The following is a 22033-nucleotide window of genomic DNA, read 5'->3' as shown; positions in this document are numbered from 1 at the left end:
TAGTCCTTCTGGAATTTTACCAAAATACTCCATGGCTTCAAAAACTCCATCACTTCCTCCATCTCTACAAAGGGGTCATCCATACAGATAACCACCTTTTTCGGCCTTCCAGCAAAAAGAGCATTAACTCCAATTTCTTTTCCTTCCCAATTCTTGAGAAGACAAATACACTTTTCTTCAGACTTCAGTGTTACGTCAAATACCTTTTTAAACTTGATTTCTTGCATACAAAAAATGTCCTCTTCAATGATCGTCCCATACTTGAACAGAATATCCAAGATCTGATTCTCCTCCAACGAAAAATCCTCTAACTCCGTCTTCACATAGAACCGTAAACAGTTCCTCTTCCTCGTCAACTCCATCTTCTTCCTCCAAAAGAACTGCCCCCCACAGCTATGTGTGGTGACACGATGATCGCCTCTCGTTGCCCAGGGACTAATCCGACTCCCCAATAGCAGCAGGAGGGTGAAGCCCTGCCGTTAGACAAAGCGATCCCCCCAGGCCAAGGAGCCGGGTACCCTGGGCACCTCCTAGCCAAGGCCAAGGCAGCAACTGGTAGATCACTGCACCTGATCTTAGCCAAAAGGCCGAGAAGCGATAACCAGAATTGGTTTCAAACTACGGAGCCACCCAAGGATCCTGAAAAGTCCATTTGTGGAGATGAGCTCCTGGACTCCCGTTAAGAAGACATGTTGTCAACCTCTAGATCCCTTACATGCCTGCACTTTTCGGCTTGCTGCTGCTGCAATCCACGCGTTTTAGATCTGCATAACTCCACCTCTTTAAACACAGCACCTTCACCCCCTGCTGTTCCCACCCGCCTCAACACCGTTGGAAGGGAGGAGAACCAATTAAGGCGAGGGGTGGGGTGGAACGAGCAGCTGTCTACCCTTAGCAGGAGGGCTCCTGATTACATACCTCTCCTGCTGCTGCTGCTGCTGGCTGTCCAGCAGCAGACTGAAGGTGGCTGCTGCTGTGCACAGGTATATAAAGGCTCAGAGCCTATTATGACACGCGCAGCCAGCGTTCCATTGCCACATTCCATCTACTGCAGGCAGGATACCTGGCTGGCTGAATGTCGCTGAGAAGCTCACAGAGACCGCCATAAGCAACAGTTTAACAGAATGCCACAGACTAATCAACCAAACTTTTTGGGTTGGGTTCTCTTTTATAGTCTGCAGGCATTAAATGAAAGAAGTCAGTGTTCCAGCAGAAGGAGACAACGTTTCAGAAAAGGCATTGTAGCAAACCAAAAAAGAAATTTTAAGCGCAGCAGAGTAACCAGCGCACATACCTGTTAGCTCAGGTGAGTTTAAAAGGCTGCTGTTGATAACAAGGGCATTTGCTAAATAGATGGTGTGTGTGCAACAATATACTGAAAGGTCAATTATATTGTGCAGCTTATCTCACCACCTGTAGTTATTTAGGTGAAAGCTCCAAAATGCTTGCCTAATATGTCTGTTTATCCAAAAGGAAGTAAAAAGGGAGAGCTAGAAAGATAGCATTGCATCACATTACATGGCAATGCAATGCACAGTTGCTGAAGTTGAACCAAAATGAGCTTGTAATCTGGCTTCTGCAACTTTGAACATGAAAAATCCAATGAGGAGAAGAAAAGCAAAGCCAAAGAGTCCATCCCAAAATCCGACAAACAAGCAAAATGAACAAAAAACATTGAATTCAATTCTTTCTGATTTTAGAAACTGCATTAAAGAAGGGGTGCACCGGTCCTGGAGATACTGCAATACCAGGTCAATGCGTGGAGTGGACAGAGCAAGCTCTTTTTCCATCTCCCTGTTCTAAAAATCCATTTAATATATGGTCCCCAGATAGGGGACGTATCAGATATTAAACTGATAAGAACAGATACTACACTTGATCTTAGCCAAAAGGCCGAGAAGCGATAACCAGAATTGGTTTCAAACTACGGAGCCACCCAAGGATCCTGAAAAGTCCATTTGTGGAGATGAGCTCCTGGACTCCCGTTAAGAAGACATGTTGTCAACCTCTAGATCCCTTACATGCCTGCACTTTTCGGCTTGCTGCTGCTGCAATCCACGCGTTTTAGATCTGCATAACTCCACCTCTTTAAACACAGCACCTTCACCCCCTGCTGTTCCCACCCGCCTCAACACCGTTGGAAGGGAGGAGAACCAATTAAGGCGGGGGGTGGGGTGGAACGAGCAGCTGTCTACCCTTAGCAGGAGGGCTCCTGATTACATACCTCTCCTGCTGCTGCTGCTGCTGGCTGTCCAGCAGCAGACTGAAGGTGGCTGCTGCTGTGCACAGGTATATAAAGGCTCAGAGCCTATTATGACACGCGCAGCCAGCGTTCCATTGCCACATTCCATCTACTGCAGGCAGGATACCTGGCTGGCTGAATGTCGCTGAGAAGCTCACAGAGACCGCCATAAGCAACAGTTTAACAGAATGCCACAGACTAATCAACCAAACTTTTTGGGTTGGGTTCTCTTTTATAGTCTGCAGGCATTAAATGAAAGAAGTCAGTGTTCCAGCAGAAGGAGACAACGTTTCAGAAAAGGCATTGTAGCAAACCAAAAAAGAAATTTTAAGCGCAGCAGAGTAACCAGCGCACATACCTGTTAGCTCAGGTGAGTTTAAAAGGCTGCTGTTGATAACAAGGGCATTTGCTAAATAGATGGTGTGTGTGCAACAATATACTGAAAGGTCAATTATATTGTGCAGCTTATCTCACCACCTGTAGTTATTTAGGTGAAAGCTCCAAAATGCTTGCCTAATATGTCTGTTTATCCAAAAGGAAGTAAAAAGGGAGAGCTAGAAAGATAGCATTGCATCACATTACATGGCAATGCAATGCACAGTTGCTGAAGTTGAACCAAAATGAGCTTGTAATCTGGCTTCTGCAACTTTGAACATGAAAAATCCAATGAGGAGAAGAAAAGCAAAGCCAAAGAGTCCATCCCAAAATCCGACAAACAAGCAAAATGAACAAAAAACATTGAATTCAATTCTTTCTGATTTTAGAAACTGCATTAAAGAAGGGGTGCACCGGTCCTGGAGATACTGCAATACCAGGTCAATGCGTGGAGTGGACAGAGCAAGCTCTTTTTCCATCTCCCTGTTCTAAAAATCCATTTAATATATGGTCCCCAGATAGGGGACGTATCAGATATTAAACTGATAAGAACAGATACTACACTTGATCTTAGCCAAAAGGCCGAGAAGCGAAAACCAGAATTGGTTTCAAACTACGGAGCCACCCAAGGATCCTGAAAAGTCCATTTGTGGAGATGAGCTCCTGGACTCCCGTTAAGAAGACATGTTGTCAACCTCTAGATCCCTTACATGCCTGCACTTTTCGGCTTGCTGCTGCTGCAATCCACGCGTTTTAGATCTGCATAACTCCACCTCTTTAAACACAGCACCTTCACCCCCTGCTGTTCCCACCCGCCTCAACACCGTTGGAAGGGAGGAGAACCAATTAAGGCGGGGGGTGGGGTGGAACGAGCAGCTGTCTACCCTTAGCAGGAGGGCTCCTGATTACATACCTCTCCTGCTGCTGCTGCTGCTGGCTGTCCAGCAGCAGACTGAAGGTGGCTGCTGCTGTGCACAGGTATATAAAGGCTCAGAGCCTATTATGACACGCGCAGCCAGCGTTCCATTGCCACATTCCATCTACTGCAGGCAGGATACCTGGCTGGCTGAATGTCGCTGAGAAGCTCACAGAGACCGCCATAAGCAACAGTTTAACAGAATGCCACAGACTAATCAACCAAACTTTTTGGGTTGGGTTCTCTTTTATAGTCTGCAGGCATTAAATGAAAGAAGTCAGTGTTCCAGCAGAAGGAGACAACGTTTCAGAAAAGGCATTGTAGCAAACCAAAAAAGAAATTTTAAGCGCAGCAGAGTAACCAGCGCACATACCTGTTAGCTCAGGTGAGTTTAAAAGGCTGCTGTTGATAACAAGGGCATTTGCTAAATAGATGGTGTGTGTGCAACAATATACTGAAAGGTCAATTATATTGTGCAGCTTATCTCACCACCTGTAGTTATTTAGGTGAAAGCTCCAAAATGCTTGCCTAATATGTCTGTTTATCCAAAAGGAAGTAAAAAGGGAGAGCTAGAAAGATAGCATTGCATCACATTACATGGCAATGCAATGCACAGTTGCTGAAGTTGAACCAAAATGAGCTTGTAATCTGGCTTCTGCAACTTTGAACATGAAAAATCCAATGAGGAGAAGAAAAGCAAAGCCAAAGAGTCCATCCCAAAATCCGACAAACAAGCAAAATGAACAAAAAACATTGAATTCAATTCTTTCTGATTTTAGAAACTGCATTAAAGAAGGGGTGCACCGGTCCTGGAGATACTGCAATACCAGGTCAATGCGTGGAGTGGACAGAGCAAGCTCTTTTTCCATCTCCCTGTTCTAAAAATCCATTTAATATATGGTCCCCAGATAGGGGACGTATCAGATATTAAACTGATAAGAACAGATACTACACTTGATCTTAGCCAAAAGGCCGAGAAGCGATAACCAGAATTGGTTTCAAACTACGGAGCCACCCAAGGATCCTGAAAAGTCCATTTGTGGAGATGAGCTCCTGGACTCCCGTTAAGAAGACATGTTGTCAACCTCTAGATCCCTTACATGCCTGCACTTTTCGGCTTGCTGCTGCTGCAATCCACGCGTTTTAGATCTGCATAACTCCACCTCTTTAAACACAGCACCTTCACCCCCTGCTGTTCCCACCCGCCTCAACACCGTTGGAAGGGAGGAGAACCAATTAAGGCGGGGGGTGGGGTGGAACGAGCAGCTGTCTACCCTTAGCAGGAGGGCTCCTGATTACATACCTCTCCTGCTGCTGCTGCTGCTGGCTGTCCAGCAGCAGACTGAAGGTGGCTGCTGCTGTGCACAGGTATATAAAGGCTCAGAGCCTATTATGACACGCGCAGCCAGCGTTCCATTGCCACATTCCATCTACTGCAGGCAGGATGCCTGGCTGGCTGAATGTCGCTGAGAAGCTCACAGAGACCGCCATAAGCAACAGTTTAACAGAATGCCACAGACTAATCAGCCAAACTTTTTGGGTTGGGTTCTCTTTTATAGTCTGCAGGCATTAAATGAAAGAAGTCAGTGTTCCAGCAGAAGGAGACAACATTTCAGAAAAGGCATTGTAGCAAACCAAAAAAGAAATTTTAAGCGCAGCAGAGTAACCAGCGCACATACCTGTTAGCTCAGGTGAGTTTAAAAGGCTGCTGTTGATAACAAGGGCATTTGCTAAATAGATGGTGTGTGTGCAACAATATACTGAAAGGAAAATTATATTGTGCAGCTTATCTCACCACCTGTAGTTATTTAGGTGAAAGCTCCAAAATGCTTGCCTAATATGTCTGTTTATCCAAAAGGAAGTAAAAAGGGAGAGCTAGAAAGACAGCATTGCATCACATTACATGGCAATGCAATGCACAGTTGCTGAAGTTGAACCAAAATGAGCTTGTAATCTGGCTTCTGCAACTTTGAACATGAAAAATCCAATGAGGAGAAGAAAAGCAAAGCCAAAGAGTCCATCCCAAAATCCGACAAACAAGCAAAATGAACAAAAAACATTGAATTCAATTCTTTCTGATTTTAGAAACTGCATTAAAGAAGGGGTGCACCGGTCCTGGAGATACTGCAATACCAGGTCAATGCGTGGAGTGGACAGAGCAAGCTCTTTTTCCATCTCCCTGTTCTAAAAATCCATTTAATATATGGTCCCCAGATAGGGGACGTATCAGATATTAAACTGATAAGAACAGATACTACACTTGATCTTAGCCAAAAGGCCGAGAAGTGATAACCAGAATTGGTTTCAAACTACGGAGCCACCCAAGGATCCTGAAAAGTCCATTTGTGGAGATGAGCTCCTGGACTCCCGTTAAGAAGACATGTTGTCAACCTCTAGATCCCTTACATGCCTGCACTTTTCGGCTTGCTGCTGCTGCAATCCACGCGTTTTAGATCTGCATAACTCCACCTCTTTAAACACAGCACCTTCACCCCCTGCTGTTCCCACCCGCCTCAACACCGTTGGAAGGGAGGAGAACCAATTAAGGCGGGGGGTGGGGTGGAACGAGCAGCTGTCTACCCTTAGCAGGAGGGCTCCTGATTACATACCTCTCCTGCTGCTGCTGCTGCTGCTGGCTGTCCAGCAGCAGACTGAAGGTGGCTGCTGCTGTGCACAGGTATATAAAGGCTCAGAGCCTATTATGACACGCGCAGCCAGCGTTCCATTGCCACATTCCATCTACTGCAGGCAGGATACCTGGCTGGCTGAATGTCGCTGAGAAGCTCACAGAGACCGCCATAAGCAACAGTTTAACAGAATGCCACAGACTAATCAACCAAACTTTTTGGGTTGGGTTCTCTTTTATAGTCTGCAGGCATTAAATGAAAGAAGTCAGTGTTCCAGCAGAAGGAGACAACGTTTCAGAAAAGGCATTGTAGCAAACCAAAAAAGAAATTTTAAGCGCAGCAGAGTAACCAGCGCACATACCTGTTAGCTCAGGTGAGTTTAAAAGGCTGCTGTTGATAACAAGGGCATTTGCTAAATAGATGGTGTGTGTGCAACAATATACTGAAAGGTCAATTATATTGTGCAGCTTATCTCACCACCTGTAGTTATTTAGGTGAAAGCTCCAAAATGCTTGCCTAATATGTCTGTTTATCCAAAAGGAAGTAAAAAGGGAGAGCTAGAAAGATAGCATTGTATCACATTACATGGCAATGCAATGCACAGTTGCTGAAGTTGAACCAAAATGAGCTTGTAATCTGGCTTCTGCAACTTTGAACATGAAAAATCCAATGAGGAGAAGAAAAGCAAAGCCAAAGAGTCCATCCCAAAATCCGACAAACAAGCAAAATGAACAAAAAACATTGAATTCAATTCTTTCTGATTTTAGAAACTGCATTAAAGAAGGGGTGCACCGGTCCTGGAGATACTGCAATACCAGGTCAATGCGTGGAGTGGACAGAGCAAGCTCTTTTTCCATCTCCCTGTTCTAAAAATCCATTTAATATATGGTCCCCAGATAGGGGACGTATCAGATATTAAACTGATAAGAACAGATACTACACTTGATCTTAGCCAAAAGGCCGAGAAGCGATAACCAGAATTGGTTTCAAACTACGGAGCCACCCAAGGATCCTGAAAAGTCCATTTGTGGAGATGAGCTCCTGGACTCCCGTTAAGAAGACATGTTGTCAACCTCTAGATCCCTTACATGCCTGCACTTTTCGGCTTGCTGCTGCTGCAATCCACGCGTTTTAGATCTGCATAACTCCACCTCTTTAAACACAGCACCTTCACCCCCTGCTGTTCCCACCCGCCTCAACACCGTTGGAAGGGAGGAGAACCAATTAAGGCGGGGGGTGGGGTGGAACGAGCAGCTGTCTACCCTTAGCAGGAGGGCTCCTGATTACATACCTCTCCTGCTGCTGCTGCTGCTGGCTGTCCAGCAGCAGACTGAAGGTGGCTGCTGCTGTGCACAGGTATATAAAGGCTCAGAGCCTATTATGACACGCGCAGCCAGCGTTCCATTGCCACATTCCATCTACTGCAGGCAGGATACCTGGCTGGCTGAATGTCGCTGAGAAGCTCACAGAGACCGCCATAAGCAACAGTTTAACAGAATGCCACAGACTAATCAACCAAACTTTTTGGGTTGGGTTCTCTTTTATAGTCTGCAGGCATTAAATGAAAGAAGTCAGTGTTCCAGCAGAAGGAGACAACGTTTCAGAAAAGGCATTGTAGCAAACCAAAAAAGAAATTTTAAGCGCAGCAGAGTAACCAGCGCACATACCTGTTAGCTCAGGTGAGTTTAAAAGGCTGCTGTTGATAACAAGGGCATTTGCTAAATAGATGGTGTGTGTGCAACAATATACTGAAAGGTCAATTATATTGTGCAGCTTATCTCACCACCTGTAGTTATTTAGGTGAAAGCTCCAAAATGCTTGCCTAATATGTCTGTTTATCCAAAAGGAAGTAAAAAGGGAGAGCTAGAAAGATAGCATTGCATCACATTACATGGCAATGCAATGCACAGTTGCTGAAGTTGAACCAAAATGAGCTTGTAATCTGGCTTCTGCAACTTTGAACATGAAAAATCCAATGAGGAGAAGAAAAGCAAAGCCAAAGAGTCCATCCCAAAATCCGACAAACAAGCAAAATGAACAAAAAACATTGAATTCAATTCTTTCTGATTTTAGAAACTGCATTAAAGAAGGGGTGCACCGGTCCTGGAGATACTGCAATACCAGGTCAATGCGTGGAGTGGACAGAGCAAGCTCTTTTTCCATCTCCCTGTTCTAAAAATCCATTTAATATATGGTCCCCAGATAGGGGACGTATCAGATATTAAACTGATAAGAACAGATACTACACTTGATCTTAGCCAAAAGGCCGAGAAGCGATAACCAGAATTGGTTTCAAACTACGGAGCCACCCAAGGATCCTGAAAAGTCCATTTGTGGAGATGAGCTCCTGGACTCCCGTTAAGAAGACATGTTGTCAACCTCTAGATCCCTTACATGCCTGCACTTTTCGGCTTGCTGCTGCTGCAATCCACGCGTTTTAGATCTGCATAACTCCACCTCTTTAAACACAGCACCTTCACCCCCTGCTGTTCCCACCCGCCTCAACACCGTTGGAAGGGAGGAGAACCAATTAAGGCGGGGGGTGGGGTGGAACGAGCAGCTGTCTACCCTTAGCAGGAGGGCTCCTGATTACATACCTCTGCTGCTGCTGCTGCTGCTGCTGGCTGTCCAGCAGCAGACTGAAGGTGGCTGCTGCTGTGCACAGGTATATAAAGGCTCAGAGCCTATTATGACACGCGCAGCCAGCGTTCCATTGCCACATTCCATCTACTGCAGGCAGGATACCTGGCTGGCTGAATGTCGCTGAGAAGCTCACAGAGACCGCCATAAGCAACAGTTTAACAGAATGCCACAGACTAATCAACCAAACTTTTTGGGTTGGGTTCTCTTTTATAGTCTGCAGGCATTAAATGAAAGAAGTCAGTGTTCCAGCAGAAGGAGACAACGTTTCAGAAAAGGCATTGTAGCAAACCAAAAAAGAAATTTTAAGCGCAGCAGAGTAACCAGCGCACATACCTGTTAGCTCAGGTGAGTTTAAAAGGCTGCTGTTGATAACAAGGGCATTTGCTAAATAGATGGTGGGTGTGCAACAATATACTGAAAGGTCAATTACATTGTGCAGCTTATCTCACCACCTGTAGTTATTTAGGTGAAAGCTCCAAAATGCTTGCCTAATATGTCTGTTTATCCAAAAGGAAGTAAAAAGGGAGAGCTAGAAAGATAGCATTGCATCACATTACATGGCAATGCAATGCACAGTTGCTGAAGTTGAACCAAAATGAGCTTGTAATCTGGCTTCTGCAACTTTGAACATGAAAAATCCAATGAGGAGAAGAAAAGCAAAGCCAAAGAGTCCATCCCAAAATCCGACAAACAAGCAAAATGAACAAAAAACATTGAATTCAATTCTTTCTGATTTTAGAAACTGCATTAAAGAAGGGGTGCACCGGTCCTGGAGATACTGCAATACCAGGTCAATGCGTGGAGTGGACAGAGCAAGCTCTTTTTCCATCTCCCTGTTCTAAAAATCCATTTAATATATGGTCCCCAGATAGGGGACGTATCAGATATTAAACTGATAAGAACAGATACTACACTTGATCTTAGCCAAAAGGCCGAGAAGCGATAACCAGAATTGGTTTCAAACTACGGAGCCACCCAAGGATCCTGAAAAGTCCATTTGTGGAGATGAGCTCCTGGACTCCCGTTAAGAAGACATGTTGTCAACCTCTAGATCCCTTACATGCCTGCACTTTTCGGCTTGCTGCTGCTGCAATCCACGCGTTTTAGATCTGCATAACTCCACCTCTTTAAACACAGCACCTTCACCCCCTGCTGTTCCCACCCGCCTCAACACCGTTGGAAGGGAGGAGAACCAATTAAGGCGGGGGGTGGGGTGGAACGAGCAGCTGTCTACCCTTAGCAGGAGGGCTCCTGATTACATACCTCTCCTGCTGCTGCTGCTGCTGGCTGTCCAGCAGCAGACTGAAGGTGGCTGCTGCTGTGCACAGGTATATAAAGGCTCAGAGCCTATTATGACACGCGCAGCCAGCGTTCCATTGCCACATTCCATCTACTGCAGGCAGGATACCTGGCTGGCTGAATGTCGCTGAGAAGCTCACAGAGACCGCCATAAGCAACAGCTTAACAGAATGCCACAGACTAATCAACCAAACTTTTTGGGTTGGGTTCTCTTTTATAGTCTGCAGGCATTAAATGAAAGAAGTCAGTGTTCCAGCAGAAGGAGACAACGTTTCAGAAAAGGCATTGTAGCAAACCAAAAAAGAAATTTTAAGCGCAGCAGAGTAACCAGCGCACATACCTGTTAGCTCAGGTGAGTTTAAAAGGCTGCTGTTGATAACAAGGGCATTTGCTAAATAGATGGTGTGTGTGCAACAATATACTGAAAGGTCAATTATATTGTGCAGCTTATCTCACCACCTGTAGTTATTTAGGTGAAAGCTCCAAAATGCTTGCCTAATATGTCTGTTTATCCAAAAGGAAGTAAAAAGGGAGAGCTAGAAAGATAGCATTGCATCACATTACATGGCAATGCAATGCACAGTTGCTGAAGTTGAACCAAAATGAGCTTGTAATCTGGCTTCTGCAACTTTGAACATGAAAAATCCAATGAGGAGAAGAAAAGCAAAGCCAAAGAGTCCATCCCAAAATCCGACAAACAAGCAAAATGAACAAAAAACATTGAATTCAATTCTTTCTGATTTTAGAAACTGCATTAAAGAAGGGGTGCACCGGTCCTGGAGATACTGCAATACCAGGTCAATGCGTGGAGTGGACAGAGCAAGCTCTTTTTCCATCTCCCTGTTCTAAAAATCCATTTAATATATGGTCCCCAGATAGGGGACGTATCAGATATTAAACTGATAAGAACAGATACTACACTTGATCTTAGCCAAAAGGCCGAGAAGCGATAACCAGAATTGGTTTCAAACTACGGAGCCACCCAAGGATCCTGAAAAGTCCATTTGTGGAGATGAGCTCCTGGACTCCCGTTAAGAAGACATGTTGTCAACCTCTAGATCCCTTACATGCCTGCACTTTTCGGCTTGCTGCTGCTGCAATCCACGCGTTTTAGATCTGCATAACTCCACCTCTTTAAACACAGCACCTTCACCCCCTGCTGTTCCCACCCGCCTCAACACCGTTGGAAGGGAGGAGAACCAATTAAGGCGGGGGGTGGGGTGGAACGAGCAGCTGTCTACCCTTAGCAGGAGGGCTCCTGATTACATACCTCTCCTGCTGCTGCTGCTGCTGGCTGTCCAGCAGCAGACTGAAGGTGGCTGCTGCTGTGCACAGGTATATAAAGGCTCAGAGCCTATTATGACACGCGCAGCCAGCGTTCCATTGCCACATTCCATCTACTGCAGGCAGGATACCTGGCTGGCTGAATGTCGCTGAGAAGCTCACAGAGACCGCCATAAGCAACAGTTTAACAGAATGCCACAGACTAATCAACCAAACTTTTTGGGTTGGGTTCTCTTTTATAGTCTGCAGGCATTAAATGAAAGAAGTCAGTGTTCCAGCAGAAGGAGACAACGTTTCAGAAAAGGCATTGTAGCAAACCAAAAAAGAAATTTTAAGCGCAGCAGAGTAACCAGCGCACATACCTGTTAGCTCAGGTGAGTTTAAAAGGCTGCTGTTGATAACAAGGGCATTTGCTAAATAGATGGTGTGTGTGCAACAATATACTGAAAGGTCAATTATATTGTGCAGCTTATCTCACCACCTGTAGTTATTTAGGTGAAAGCTCCAAAATGCTTGCCTAATATGTCTGTTTATCCAAAAGGAAGTAAAAAGGGAGAGCTAGAAAGATAGCATTGCATCACATTACATGGCAATGCAATGCACAGTTGCTGAAGTTGAACCAAAATGAGCTTGTAATCTGGCTTCTGCAACTTTGAACATGAAAAATCCAATGAGGAGAAGAAAAGCAAAGCCAAAGAGTCCATCCCAAAATCCGACAAACAAGCAAAATGAACAAAAAACATTGAATTCAATTCTTTCTGATTTTAGAAACTGCATTAAAGAAGGGGTGCACCGGTCCTGGAGATACTGCAATACCAGGTCAATGCGTGGAGTGGACAGAGCAAGCTCTTTTTCCATCTCCCTGTTCTAAAAATCCATTTAATATATGGTCCCCAGATAGGGGACGTATCAGATATTAAACTGATAAGAACAGATACTACACTTGATCTTAGCCAAAAGGCCGAGAAGCGATAACCAGAATTGGTTTCAAACTACGGAGCCACCCAAGGATCCTGAAAAGTCCATTTGTGGAGATGAGCTCCTGGACTCCCGTTAAGAAGACATGTTGTCAACCTCTAGATCCCTTACATGCCTGCACTTTTCGGCTTGCTGCTGCTGCAATCCACGCGTTTTAGATCTGCATAACTCCACCTCTTTAAACACAGCACCTTCACCCCCTGCTGTTCCCACCCGCCTCAACACCGTTGGAAGGGAGGAGAACCAATTAAGGCGGGGGGTGGGGTGGAACGAGCAGCTGTCTACCCTTAGCAGGAGGGCTCCTGATTACATACCTCTCCTGCTGCTGCTGGCTGTCCAGCAGCAGACTGAAGGTGGCTGCTGCTGTGCACAGGTATATAAAGGCTCAGAGCCTATTATGACACGCGCAGCCAGCGTTCCATTGCCACATTCCATCTACTGCAGGCAGGATACCTGGCTGGCTGAATGTCGCTGAGAAGCTCACAGAGACCGCCATAAGCAACAGTTTAACAGAATGCCACAGACTAATCAACCAAACTTTTTGGGTTGGGTTCTCTTTTATAGTCTGCAGGCATTAAATGAAAGAAGTCAGTGTTCCAGCAGAAGGAGACAACGTTTCAGAAAAGGCATTGTAGCAAACCAAAAAAGAAATTTTAAGCGCAGCAGAGTAACCAGCGCACATACCTGTTAGCTCAGGTGAGTTTAAAAGGCTGCTGTTGATAACAAGGGCATTTGCTAAATAGATGGTGTGTGTGCAACAATATACTGAAAGGTCAATTATATTGTGCAGCTTATCTCACCACCTGTAGTTATTTAGGTGAAAGCTCCAAAATGCTTGCCTAATATGTCTGTTTATCCAAAAGGAAGTAAAAAGGGAGAGCTAGAAAGATAGTGACGCGCCCCCTGGGCCATATTCTTTATGGGAATATCCGGAGCTGGATCAGATGGGGGTTGTAGTCTCTGAGTGGCTATGACCCGGTCCGTGCCCAGGGTGTCAAACTCAGTTGTATGTGGCAGTCCTACAGATGTTAATAAGTTCTTAATGTCGACTACGCCACCCGTTGTATTGCGGTCACTATGGCCGCCGCTGCAGCAGCGTCCGCTGAGGCTGATGGTGTAGGTGCAGCTTGTGATGGTATAACCCCCAACGGGAGGGGTATAGCCTCAGAGGGGACAGGTGCAGAGGATGGGGGTTGTGGTGGTGCAGTGCAGACGGCAGTGAAGACAGAGTCGGGTTGTGCAGTTAAGGGTGTTTACTTACTGCAGATGTTGTACTGGTCACTCCAGCTTCGAGTGACCACCCGAGCCGTGCTGCGTCCACCAGGTCCTGGATCCAGCCAACCCCCAAACAAGTCCGGAGCGTGGCCCTGAGCTCTCCTTCTGTCCCGTTCTCTGGCCGTCCCCACCAGTGATCCACCTAGGTCCAGCTCCCTCGGGCCTTCTGTTGGGACACCCTTGGCCCTGGGTTCCCTGACCCTTCATGTGGTGTGCCTTCGGGGTGGATGTGGTGGGTGACCGTGGCAAACGCTGCCCACGGTCTCCGGTCTCTGGCTGGGGAATGTTTTTACCCCCACCAGCTTGGGTTCCGGTACCCTGATACCGACTCTTCACCCGGGGATTTTAGTTGGGATCTTAGAGTCCTCTCTTCTGTTCCTCTGGGTCTCTCTCTTTTCTCCCTTGCTGCAGGCTGACTTCCTCTCTGCTTGCTGTCTGCTCCTCTGCAGCTGTCTTGCTGTCTCCAACTGACTTGTTCTCTGCATCTGACCCTGTTCTTTGTTGGTGCCCACCTTATATACACCCTCTATGTGTGAGCTCAGGTGACCAGCACCCAATGAGCTCCTATCTTTACCCAGGCTGCTCCCCCTATCTGCCCCTACACTACATGGGATGTACCACCCCCCTCCCACTCCAGCCAGGAACAGACTCGGTCGTACCTGCACATTTCTAAGTGGGAGTACCGTCGGCCTGTTCCCCGGAAATGGGATGTGTGTAGTGCATGCAGCCTACCGAGCTCAGTTCCACACTCCATCCTTACCCGGGAGTGGAATATCACACCTCTGGGTTGAGGTGCAATACCCCTGTAGCAGCCGAATCCTCAGGGTGCTACATTCCCCCCTGGTAAATCACAGCACGTCCTCGGGCTGTAAGACATAAAACAACACCAAAACATACAATTTTTTTCTTTTCATATAAACATAATAAAACATATAAAACATTATATATATATAAAACTTTTCATATAAACATTCTCGTCGTCTCTTGTTTCAGGTTCCTCCTCCGGACACTGTGCAACGTGTGTCCGGGAAAAGTGCGACAGTCTCTTAGAAAAATGGTTTTTCCTCTAAACCCGGTAGGGGGCGCTTTAGGAAGCGCAACTATATACAGGGAAGTTGGCCGCTCTCAGTCCTCGGCCAGGTAGAGGGAAGGGAATGGCTGCTCACAGTCCTCAGCCTGTGGGATTAAGGGGTTAACGGGTAAACAGTTCACTCAGCTGGTCCCAACGGGGACTATATATATGTTGCACTCAGCTGGTCCCAACGGGGACTATATATATGTTGCAACAGTCTCTTTGATACCCGGTCGGGTAACTATTTACATCACTGCTCTGCCGCACTCAACGGCGTCTTCCTCCTGCTCTTTGCTTATAGCTGGTTGTAACTTCAGACCCGTCCGGGTCCTCTTGCTCCTCCTCCTCGCACCGCAACTCCTCCTCCGTCAGGCGGTGTACGTGGAGGGCGTAAGGTCCTTTGGCACACTTGTGCCGGGTGAAGGTGACCTCGTCTCCGATGTAGAGGTCACGACCTCTGTGCCCCTCCGGCAGATGGGACTCCACGTCTCTGCGCGTGACAAAGACGTCGCCGGGGGTGTTGTTGTCTCTAATGAAGCCCCACCCATGCTGCTGGTTGAACTTTATTACAGTCCCGGTGGTACGGGGACTGTGCGCTGCACGGGGGTCCCTCCTGGTCCGGCTCTTCTGCTCGGCGCTCCTTATTTGGGCCTGTTGTTCTCGGACCCGCCTCTCTCTCCGCTCCCTTGCGAACTCCTCGAGCTGCTGTCGGCAACACTCAGCACGCTCCGCTGCAGCTGCCCGGGTTTCCTGAGTGAACCCCATTAGGTCTTCTCTGGTGGGGTCCCACTCAAACTGCGCTTCCGCTAGCGGGGGCGAGATCCTTATTACGGGCTTCGGAGCCGGAATCAGGGGTGCACACATGGCCCCAACCCTCCTCTGGTGCTCCAGTTCGTAATACTTCTGGGGCCAGATGAAAGGCTGCCCGTCCGGCCACGTGTGCTGGGCAAACAAGTCCTCTCCCAGACGCGGCACCCTTGGTTTTACGGGCGCGGGCGCGGTGGTGGTGGCGCCCGGGTTGCCCAGGCCTTGCGGCCAGGCCTGGGGCACCTGGAAGGTGAAGGGCACCGTTAATACGGCGGCGCCCTGGGCTACCTGGCCTTGCGACCAGGCCGGAGGCTCCGCGGAGGTAGGGGGCGCTGTTGGTGATGCGGCGCCCGGGGGTACTAGGCCTTGCGACCAGGCTGGTGGTATTTCCTGCTTTGTCACGCTCCGGGTCGAGGCGCGTGACGTCACAGGGGTCGCTGCGGCGGCTTCCGGTCGGGGCCTAGTCCATAGCGGTGACATGGCGGCTACGGGCACAGCAGGGGGACTTTCGGGCTCTGCGACGGGGAGCTGGGGCAGGTGGGCGGTTTCACGGCTTGGGGTATAGGCGTCCCCTTTACCTGCCTCCATGCGTTCGGCTCCCTTCTCGGCGCCGTCTCCGACCTTGGGTCCTCCCGCGCCATCCTCAGAGGCGGTCTGTCTCCTCATCTTGGCTGGCGTGCTCCGGGCCTTGGTTTGCTGGGCCATCTCTCGGCTCCATTCCGCCAATATCTCGCGCTGTACCCGGGCCATCCTCCGTGCGAGGCCCTCCAGGGCAGTCTGTGCACACTCCCGGTCTCGGGGGAGCTGTGCAAGGACCTCCACTAGGCCTAGTGGGGTCGTGGTGTCTAGCAGGCTCCTGACCAACGGGTCGGTGCTGCTCTGCTCTTCCTCCAGCAGGCTCCTGGCCAGCGGGCCGGTGCTGCTCTGCTCTCCTTCCTCGGTCTTTAGCAGACTCCTGGCCAGCGGGCCGGTGCTGTTCTGCTTTCTCTCCATATCCGGGTAAGCTTCTCCGCTACTCCTCGTTAGACTTCTTGCCTCCGGGTGCGCTCGCTCCAGACTGCTCCAGGCGGTACCCATCTTCGTTCTTTTCTTTCGTCTCCTCCCACTTCGAGGGCGGTCCCGGGGCCACTGGGTGACTGTCAGCTCCAGGGGCGGTTCTTTCACGCTGACAGACACCTCTAGCATCACAGTCTCTGTTGGTGGGGGCGGTTTCCACTTTTGGCGCCATTTTCTGTCCTGGCCCACGATGGGAGGCGGCCTCTTGCCCTCCTTTGGCACGCCCATAATGGCGTCCGCTGCTCTTCCAAGGCGGGAAATCTTCGGATTTGGCGGGAAGCGTCGCCCAGTGGCGGGAAACCCTGCAGATGGCGGGAACAAGCTGGAAATGGCGGACAATCGGCGGGAAACGACCTGTGATGGGGTCCGATGGCGTGGACCCTCCGGAACCGGCGGGAGACTTCTTTCTGAGGTAAACTTGCACTTTTCTTCAGGCACGCAGTACCCGGGTGTTGCGGGCACGTAATCCTGCCGACTACGCCAAAGTTGACGCGCCCCCTGGGCCATATTCTTTATGGGAATATCCGGAGCCGGATCAGATGGGGGTTGTAGTCTCCGAGTGGCTATGACCCGGTCCGTGCCCAGGGTGTCAAACTCAGTTGTATGTGGCAGTCCTACAGATGTTAATAAGTTCTTAATGTCGACTACGCCACCCGTTGTATTGCGGTCACTATGGCCGCCGCTGCAGCAGGGTCCGCTGAGGCTGATGGTGTAGGTGCAGCTTGTGATGGTATAACCCCCAACGGGAGGGGTATAGCCTCAGAGGGGACAGGTGCAGAGGATGGGGGTTGTGGTGGTGCAGTGCAGACGGCAGTGAAGACAGAGTCGGGTTGTGCAGTTAAGGGTGTTTACTTACTGCAGATGTTGTACTGGTCACTCCAGCTTCGAGTGACCACCCGAGCCGTGCTGCGTCCACCAGGTCCTGGATCCAGCCAACCCCCAAACAAGTCCGGAGCGTGGCCCTGAGCTCTCCTTCTGTCCCGTTCTCTGGCCGTCCCCACCAGTGATCCACCTAGGTCCAGCTCCCTCGGGCCTTCTGTTGGGACACCCTTGGCCCTGGGTTCCCTGACCCTTCATGTGGTGTGCCTTCGGGGTGGATGTGGTGGGTGACCGTGGCAAACGCTGCCCACGGTCTCCGGTCTCTGGCTGGGGAATGTTTTTACCCCCACCAGCTTGGGTTCCGGTACCCTGATGCCGACTCTTCACCCGGGGATTTTAGTTGGGATCTTAGAGTCCTCTCTTCTGTTCCTCTGGGTCTCTCTCTTTTCTCCCTTGCTGCAGGCTGACTTCCTCTCTGCTTGCTGTCTGCTCCTCTGCAGCTGTCTTGCTGTCTCCAACTGACTTGTTCTCTGCATCTGACCCTGTTCTTTGTTGGTGCCCACCTTATATACACCCTCTATGTGTGAGCTCAGGTGACCAGCACCCAATGAGCTCCTATCTTTACCCAGGCTGCTCCCCCTATCTGCCCCTACACTACATGGGATGTACCACCCCCCTCCCACTCCAGCCAGGAACAGACTCGGTCGTACCTGCACATTTCTAAGTGGGAGTACCGTCGGCCTGTTCCCCGGAAATGGGATGTGTGTAGTGCATGCAGCCTACCGAGCTCAGTTCCACACTCCATCCTTACCCGGGAGTGGAATATCACACCTCTGGGTTGAGGTGCAATACCCCTGTAGCAGCCGAATCCTCAGGGTGCTACAATAGCATTGCATCACATTACATGGCAATGCAATGCACAGTTGCTGAAGTTGAACCAAAATGAGCTTGTAATCTGGCTTCTGCAACTTTGAACATGAAAAATCCAATGAGGAGAAGAAAAGCAAAGCCAAAGAGTCCATCCCAAAATCCGACAAACAAGCAAAATGAACAAAAAACATTGAATTCAATTCTTTCTGATTTTAGAAACTGCATTAAAGAAGGGGTGCACCGGTCCTGGAGATACTGCAATACCAGGTCAATGCGTGGAGTGGACAGAGCAAGCTCTTTTTCCATCTCCCTGTTCTAAAAATCCATTTAATATATGGTCCCCAGATAGGGGACGTATCAGATATTAAACTGATAAGAACAGATACTACACTTGATCTTAGCCAAAAGGCCGAGAAGCGATAACCAGAATTGGTTTCAAACTACGGAGCCACCCAAGGATCCTGAAAAGTCCATTTGTGGAGATGAGCTCCTGGACTCCCGTTAAGAAGACATGTTGTCAACCTCTAGATCCCTTACATGCCTGCACTTTTCGGCTTGCTGCTGCTGCAATCCACGCGTTTTAGATCTGCATAACTCCACCTCTTTAAACACAGCACCTTCACCCCCTGCTGTTCCCACCCGCCTCAACACCGTTGGAAGGGAGGAGAACCAATTAAGGCGGGGGGTGGGGTGGAACGAGCAGCTGTCTACCCTTAGCAGGAGGGCTCCTGATTACATACCTCTCCTGCTGCTGCTGCTGCTGCTGGCTGTCCAGCAGCAGACTGAAGGTGGCTGCTGCTGTGCACAGGTATATAAAGGCTCAGAGCCTATTATGACACGCGCAGCCAGCGTTCCATTGCCACATTCCATCTACTGCAGGCAGGATACCTGGCTGGCTGAATGTCGCTGAGAAGCTCACAGAGACCGCCATAAGCAACAGTTTAACAGAATGCCACAGACTAATCAACCAAACTTTTTGGGTTGGGTTCTCTTTTATAGTCTGCAGGCATTAAATGAAAGAAGTCAGTGTTCCAGCAGAAGGAGACAACGTTTCAGAAAAGGCATTGTAGCAAACCAAAAAAGAAATTTTAAGCGCAGCAGAGTAACCAGCGCACATACCTGTTAGCTCAGGTGAGTTTAAAAGGCTGCTGTTGATAACAAGGGCATTTGCTAAATAGATGGTGTGTGTGCAACAATATACTGAAAGGTCAATTATATTGTGCAGCTTATCTCACCACCTGTAGTTATTTAGGTGAAAGCTCCAAAATGCTTGCCTAATATGTCTGTTTATCCAAAAGGAAGTAAAAAGGGAGAGCTAGAAAGATAGCATTGCATCACATTACATGGCAATGCAATGCACAGTTGCTGAAGTTGAACCAAAATGAGCTTGTAATCTGGCTTCTGCAACTTTGAACATGAAAAATCCAATGAGGAGAAGAAAAGCAAAGCCAAAGAGTCCATCCCAAAATCCGACAAACAAGCAAAATGAACAAAAAACATTGAATTCAATTCTTTCTGATTTTAGAAACTGCATTAAAGAAGGGGTGCACCGGTCCTGGAGATACTGCAATACCAGGTCAATGCGTGGAGTGGACAGAGCAAGCTCTTTTTCCATCTCCCTGTTCTAAAAATCCATTTAATATATGGTCCCCAGATAGGGGACGTATCAGATATTAAACTGATAAGAACAGATACTACACTTGATCTTAGCCAAAAGGCCGAGAAGCGATAACCAGAATTGGTTTCAAACTACGGAGCCACCCAAGGATCCTGAAAAGTCCATTTGTGGAGATGAGCTCCTGGACTCCCGTTAAGAAGACATGTTGTCAACCTCTAGATCCCTTACATGCCTGCACTTTTCGGCTTGCTGCTGCTGCAATCCACGCGTTTTAGATCTGCATAACTCCACCTCTTTAAACACAGCACCTTCACCCCCTGCTGTTCCCACCCGCCTCAACACCGTTGAAGGGAGGAGAACCAATTAAGGCGGGGGGTGGGGTGGAACGAGCAGCTGTCTACCCTTAGCAGGAGGGCTCCTGATTACATACCTCTCCTGCTGCTGCTGCTGCTGGCTGTCCAGCAGCAGACTGAAGGTGGCTGCTGCTGTGCACAGGTATATAAAGGCTCAGAGCCTATTATGACACGCGCAGCCAGCGTTCCATTGCCACATTCCATCTACTGCAGGCAGGAGACCTGGCTGGCTGAATGTCGCTGAGAAGCTCACAGAGACCGCCATAAGCAACAGTTTAACAGAATGCCACAGACTAATCAACCAAACTTTTTGGGTTGGGTTCTCTTTTATAGTCTGCAGGCATTAAATGAAAGAAGTCAGTGTTCCAGCAGAAGGAGACAACGTTTCAGAAAAGGCATTGTAGCAAACCAAAAAAGAAATTTTAAGCGCAGCAGAGTAACCAGCGCACATACCTGTTAGCTCAGGTGAGTTTAAAAGGCTGCTGTTGATAACAAGGGCATTTGCTAAATAGATGGTGTGTGTGCAACAATATACTGAAAGGTCAATTATATTGTGCAGCTTATCTCACCACCTGTAGTTATTTAGGTGAAAGCTCCAAAATGCTTGCCTAATATGTCTGTTTATCCAAAAGGAAGTAAAAAGGGAGAGCTAGAAAGATAGCATTGCATCACATTACATGGCAATGCAATGCACAGTTGCTGAAGTTGAACCAAAATGAGCTTGTAATCTGGCTTCTGCAACTTTGAACATGAAAAATCCAATGAGGAGAAGAAAAGCAAAGCCAAAGAGTCCATCCCAAAATCCGACAAACAAGCAAAATGAACAAAAAACATTGAATTCAATTCTTTCTGATTTTAGAAACTGCATTAAAGAAGGGGTGCACCGGTCCTGGAGATACTGCAATACCAGGTCAATGCGTGGAGTGGACAGAGCAAGCTCTTTTTCCATCTCCCTGTTCTAAAAATCCATTTAATATATGGTCCCCAGATAGGGGACGTATCAGATATTAAACTGATAAGAACAGATACTACACTTGATCTTAGCCAAAAGGCCGAGAAGCGATAACCAGAATTGGTTTCAAACTACGGAGCCACCCAAGGATCCTGAAAAGTCCATTTGTGGAGATGAGCTCCTGGACTCCCGTTAAGAAGACATGTTGTCAACCTCTAGATCCCTTACATGCCTGCACTTTTTGGCTTGCTGCTGCTGCAATCCACGCGTTTTAGATCTGCATAACTCCACCTCTTTAAACACAGCACCTTCACCCCCTGCTGTTCCCACCCGCCTCAACACCGTTGGAAGGGAGGAGAACCAATTAAGGCGGGGGGTGGGGTGGAACGAGCAGCTGTCTACCCTTAGCAGGAGGGCTCCTGATTACATACCTCTCCTGCTGCTGCTGCTGCTGGCTGTCCAACAGCAGACTGAAGGTGGCTGCTGCTGTGCACAGGTATATAAAGGCTCAGAGCCTATTATGACACGCGCAGCCAGCGTTCCATTGCCACATTCCATCTACTGCAGGCAGGATACCTGACTGGCTGAATGTCGCTGAGAAGCTCACAGAGACCGCCATAAGCAACAGTTTAACAGAATGCCACAGACTAATCAACCAAACTTTTTGGGTTGGGTTCTCTTTTATAGTCTGCAGGCATTAAATGAAAGAAGTCAGTGTTCCAGCAGAAGGAGACAACGTTTCAGAAAAGGCATTGTAGCAAACCAAAAAAGAAATTTTAAGCGCATCAGAGTAACCAGCGCACATACCTGTTAGCTCAGGTGAGTTTAAAAGGCTGCTGTTGATAAC

General features: G+C 48.2%; 12 non-coding genes across 12 annotated transcripts; all 12 read right to left on the bottom strand.

Annotated features, from left to right (window-relative positions):
• Positions 1-1714: 1714 nt before the first annotated feature.
• LOC141197323 (U2 spliceosomal RNA) lies at positions 1715-1905 on the bottom strand. The gene has a single exon (XR_012269578.1). It is a non-coding gene; the product is annotated as a U2 spliceosomal RNA (small nuclear RNA).
• Positions 1906-3020: 1115 nt separating this feature from the next.
• LOC141197490 (U2 spliceosomal RNA) lies at positions 3021-3211 on the bottom strand. The gene has a single exon (XR_012269741.1). It is a non-coding gene; the product is annotated as a U2 spliceosomal RNA (small nuclear RNA).
• A 1115-nt stretch (positions 3212-4326) lies between these two features.
• LOC141197322 (U2 spliceosomal RNA) lies at positions 4327-4517 on the bottom strand. Its single transcript, XR_012269577.1, has one exon. It is a non-coding gene; the product is annotated as a U2 spliceosomal RNA (small nuclear RNA).
• Positions 4518-5632: 1115 nt separating this feature from the next.
• LOC141197483 (U2 spliceosomal RNA) lies at positions 5633-5823 on the bottom strand. The gene has a single exon (XR_012269735.1). It is a non-coding gene; the product is annotated as a U2 spliceosomal RNA (small nuclear RNA).
• A 1118-nt stretch (positions 5824-6941) lies between these two features.
• Positions 6942-7132, bottom strand: LOC141197321 (U2 spliceosomal RNA). The gene has a single exon (XR_012269576.1). It is a non-coding gene; the product is annotated as a U2 spliceosomal RNA (small nuclear RNA).
• Positions 7133-8247: 1115 nt separating this feature from the next.
• On the bottom strand, positions 8248-8438 carry LOC141197319 (U2 spliceosomal RNA). Its single transcript, XR_012269574.1, has one exon. It is a non-coding gene; the product is annotated as a U2 spliceosomal RNA (small nuclear RNA).
• Positions 8439-9556: 1118 nt separating this feature from the next.
• Positions 9557-9747, bottom strand: LOC141197318 (U2 spliceosomal RNA). Its single transcript, XR_012269573.1, has one exon. It is a non-coding gene; the product is annotated as a U2 spliceosomal RNA (small nuclear RNA).
• A 1115-nt stretch (positions 9748-10862) lies between these two features.
• On the bottom strand, positions 10863-11053 carry LOC141197317 (U2 spliceosomal RNA). The gene has a single exon (XR_012269572.1). It is a non-coding gene; the product is annotated as a U2 spliceosomal RNA (small nuclear RNA).
• Positions 11054-12168: 1115 nt separating this feature from the next.
• Positions 12169-12359, bottom strand: LOC141197316 (U2 spliceosomal RNA). The gene has a single exon (XR_012269571.1). It is a non-coding gene; the product is annotated as a U2 spliceosomal RNA (small nuclear RNA).
• Positions 12360-18493: 6134 nt separating this feature from the next.
• LOC141197315 (U2 spliceosomal RNA) lies at positions 18494-18684 on the bottom strand. The gene has a single exon (XR_012269570.1). It is a non-coding gene; the product is annotated as a U2 spliceosomal RNA (small nuclear RNA).
• A 1118-nt stretch (positions 18685-19802) lies between these two features.
• LOC141197314 (U2 spliceosomal RNA) lies at positions 19803-19993 on the bottom strand. The gene has a single exon (XR_012269569.1). It is a non-coding gene; the product is annotated as a U2 spliceosomal RNA (small nuclear RNA).
• A 1114-nt stretch (positions 19994-21107) lies between these two features.
• LOC141197313 (U2 spliceosomal RNA) lies at positions 21108-21298 on the bottom strand. The gene has a single exon (XR_012269568.1). It is a non-coding gene; the product is annotated as a U2 spliceosomal RNA (small nuclear RNA).
• Positions 21299-22033: the final 735 nt, after the last annotated feature.

This window comes from Phyllobates terribilis, unplaced genomic scaffold, assembly GCF_046119375.1.
Source record: "Phyllobates terribilis strain yellow unplaced genomic scaffold, ASM4611937v1 Scaffold_84__1_contigs__length_6523798, whole genome shotgun sequence".
Lineage (NCBI taxonomy): Eukaryota > Metazoa > Chordata > Amphibia > Anura > Dendrobatidae > Phyllobates > Phyllobates terribilis.
This window is presented reverse-complemented; position numbering and strand designations above follow the sequence as displayed.